Source organism: Elephantulus edwardii, unplaced genomic scaffold (genome assembly GCF_000299155.1).
Source record: "Elephantulus edwardii isolate Elephantulus edwardi_28Jun2011 unplaced genomic scaffold, EleEdw1.0 scaffold00136, whole genome shotgun sequence".
Taxonomy (NCBI): domain Eukaryota; kingdom Metazoa; phylum Chordata; class Mammalia; order Macroscelidea; family Macroscelididae; genus Elephantulus; species Elephantulus edwardii.
In genome coordinates, this window is record NW_006399886.1 from 7,818,266 (window position 1) to 7,822,441 (window position 4,176).

At 36.4% G+C, this 4,176-nt stretch overlaps 1 pseudogene; it reads left to right on the plus strand.

The window, feature by feature from the left end:
• The window catches only part of LOC102872607, a 78,953-nt pseudogene extending 75,817 nt beyond the window's left edge, over window positions 1-3,136 (plus strand).
• Window positions 3,137-4,176: the final 1,040 nt, after the last annotated feature.

A 4,176-nucleotide genomic window follows, 5' to 3' on the forward strand; every position in this document is an offset into this window, starting at 1 on the left:
CTTGAGAGGTCCCTCACAGCTGACTTTCCAAATGCAATTAGTCTCTTAATTTCCTGGCTGCTGTTACCAAGAGTGTTGACTGTGGAACCAAATAAATTAAAACTGTTATCTCAATCTCTTCATCATTCATACTGATGCTGCCAATTGGCCCAGTGGTAAGAATCTTAGTTTTCTTGCTGTTGAGCTTCAATCCATATAGGAGGCTGTAGTCTTTGACCTCCTGTATCAAGAGCTTCAGATCCTCCTCAGTTTCAGCAAGCAGGGTTGGGTTGTATCATCTGCATAACGCAGGTTGTTGATGACTCTTCCACCAATCCTGATGCCACATTCCTCCTCGTACAGTCCAGTGTCTCGGATTATCTGTTTTGCATACAGAGTGAAAAGGTATGGAGACAGAATACATCCCTGATGGACCCCCTTCTTGATTTTGAACCATTTAGTGTCTCCTTGCTCTGTTCTGACAACTGCTTTGCCTTAGAACAATCAAATGTTCTGGGATTCCCATTCTTCTCAGAGTCAGCTACAGCTTGTTGTGATCCACACAGCCAAAAGCCTTTGCATAGTCAATGAAGCACAGATAGACAGTAGCATGAGAAAAACAAAGAGTCACCTGCAAAGGAAAAGCAATTAGATTAAGTTCTGATTTTCAGCAGAAACCATGTGAGGAAAAGGAAATGGGATGGCATATACCAAAAGTTGAAAGAAAACAATTAAACCAAGGATACTGTACCAAGCTCTCCATTAAATATGAAGGAGAAATAAGATCCTCTGGAGAAAAGAAAGAACTAAAGGAATTTGTATAAACAAGACCTAAATTACAAAAAATTGTAAGGGAAGTCCTTCATATAAAGACACTAAAGGAAAGTAGACAGAGTATAGTAACATAAAAAACATAAAAAAAGTAACACATAAAAATAGCAATAATAAAACCTGGCCTGTCAATAATCACACTTAATGTGAATGGACTAAACACACCAATCAAGGTAAAAAAGAGTAATAGAATGGATAAATATAACAAACTTTATTATATGTTGTTTATAAGAGACACGTCTACTGCAATCCCAGAGGTAGGTGGTTTGAATCCACCAGATACTCTGCTGGAGAAGGAGGGACAATCTCCTCCTGTACCAGTCAGATCTGATTTGATGCTACTCTCACATACACAAATAATAAAATAATTTTTTTAAAGACACATCTTAAAAATGAAGAGAAAGATAGACTCAATCAAATAGCATCCATAAAAGTGCAAGAGTGGCAACACAAATCTCTTATAAAATGAATATCAGGGTGAAAATCATCATTTAAAAAATGAAGAAGAGAGTGGTAGGAGGCAGCGGGAAGTACTGAGTCCTGAATCCCCAGGAGGCTGTGCAGGAGGAAGGCAGAAGGTGACGCCCCACCACTCCCAGGAGTCCTGAAGGAAATCCTACATAGAAGAGTGACAGCAACCACTATTAAATGCTTCACTGCTGAACTAGTTCTTCAGGTATCCTGGCTCTGGCAATTGGCTATGGGAATTCGATGACTGTTGCAGATCCAGGTCTGTCTTCAGAAAGCAAATATATTTCTCAATATACTTCAGAAACAAAGATATCTCTATCAAGTTTATACACACATCAAGTGCTAAGTTCTTCAATATCTTTATAAAAAAATGTACAGTTTTTTCAGTGCCTTCTGCACAGAAGAGAATATTGAGCAGAGTATCATTTTTCTTGATCAAGAATTGACTACTTCTGGTTTTCCTTCATTATGTGAAAAATTGAAAGATAAAGAGGCAAAGAGAGAATTAAATGTATTTGCAGTTTTAAATTGTATGAATGAACTACTTGTACTACAATGGAAGAACCTTCTAGCTCAGGGAAACGTGGAAACACAGAATCTGAAACTGGGAAGTGACTTGAACCATTTGCAAAGATGCTACACAAAGCTTAAGGAACAACTGGAAACTTCCAGGAGAGAAATACTTGGACTTCAGGATAGAGACAGACAGTTACAATGCAAGAACAGAAATTTGCACCAGCTACTTAAAAATGAAAAAGATGAGTTACAGAAATTACAAAATATCATTCATTGTAAGTCGAGCTACTCAGAATAATCATCATATGAAGAGAAAAGAACACGAATATAATAAACTAAAGTAACATCTACATCAACTTGTTATTAACAAGAAAGATAAAAAATAACTATGGATATTTTAAATTATGTGGAAAAACTGATGGAAGAATGGGTAAAACTGAAGCCAGTTTCTCAGGGATGAAATGTATTAACATTTTCTTGAATGAATATGAATATCGTCAGAAACAAATCCTAATGGAAAATGCTGACCTTAAGAAGGTTCTTCAGCAATTGAAAAAGGAAATAATCTCTCTTCTTTCTCCCCAAAAGCAGAAACCTAGAGAAAGAGTTGAAGTTAGTTCAGGAATTGTTATTTCTGATGTTGAAGAAGATGCTGGGGAACTGAATTGAGAAAGTATATGTGACATTCCCTGTGAAACGATAAGAAAGCAGCTTACAAATGGCATCAGAAAGCAGTGGAGAATTTTGAAAAGTCATGTAGAAAAACTTGATAATCAAGTTTCAAACGTATACAGATGTAATTTCATGACAAACCTATGAATTAGAAACAAAAATTCGAGCTAGAAATTCAAGAGTGTAAAGAAATGATTAAAACTCAGCAGCAACTTTTACAGCAGCAGCTTGTTACTGCATGTGATGATGATACCACGTCTCTACTATAGACTGTTATTTACTGGAAGAAAAGGAATGTCTTTAAAAAGAGTGGTCTCTATATAAAGAGCAGAAAAAGAATTTTGAGAGAGAAAGACTAAGCTGTACGGATGCTGCTATTCACCTGTGGTTGGAGTGAAAGGCATTTGAAGAAGAATGAGCCAGTTGGTTAAAGGAGCAGCTTTTAAATATGACTACCTTTGACCACCAGAACTCATAAAATGTGTAACTTTTAAGTGCCTTCTCAGGAAGATCTGGTCGGGACAATCTTAAAGTACGCTCAAGGCCACGACAAAAGAAGTCTCACAGTGTGTCTAACGGGTCTTCAGTACGCACATCTAAACTTACTAAATCTCTTCCTGCTTCTCCTTCTACTTCAGATTTTTTCCAGACACATATCTATAGGTGATCTTTTCACTATTTTTAAAAATTACTTGGCTTGTACTTATGAGGAAAAGTTGAGATGATTACAATATTAGAAATGGTAGACACTTTGGAAAGGAGTTTAGTAGATCCATTCATTATACAAATATTTGTTGAGTATCTGTTTTAGGTATTGTACTAGGTGTTAAAATACCTAGTGATAACAAGAGCTGCAGTGCAGTCCCAGAGACACACGGTTCAAATCCACCACCTGCTCTGTAGGAAAAGGGTGGGCATTCTTCTGTACAATTTCCTGCCTCTGAAAACCCATTGGATGGTCAGCTATGGGTCAGTTCCAACTTGATAACAAACACCAACAATAGTACTTCTAAAGTATATAGTTGTTAAATGCCATTGAGTTGTACACAACTCACAATGACCCTATGAATGAGAGACTTGAACACTTGTATAACTTTCATCATTTCTCCAAGTTCATAGTTTCCAGATGGAAACTCTTTCAGAAATAGATGCCACTCCTGCTTCCAAGTTTGTGTGCTTTTATTTCATGCTTTGAACACTGCTTAAAATACTGCCTTACATACAGGAATTATTATTTTAGGCACATAATAAATATGAGGATACTTTTTTAAACAGTTAATGTAAAGTATATACTTTAAAGTTTCAAAAAAATTTAAAGGGTATTACATTATAACTAAATGAACAAAGAAAGACCAAGTAAGCTGTGGGAGAATATCATGAATATCATCCATGAAGAATGCAAAAGATCATTACAAAAGCAGAGAGGAAGAGAAGACCAAGATGGAGGTCAGATGAGACTGAATATTGTATTAGAGAGCCAAGAAGTCAAAAACTAAAAGAAGAAATGAGAGAATTAAAGGGTTACCTACAACCAGGAATGAATGGGACCTCTTAGAATCAAATCCCTGTGCACATCCAAAAACTTCTCCAACGGGCTAAAAGAGAAGCCACAAACAGAGAAAAAAAAATTTGATAATAACATTTCTGATAAGGGTTATGCATCAGAGAGCTGGACAATGACGAGGGATTATAGAAAGAGAAGTGATG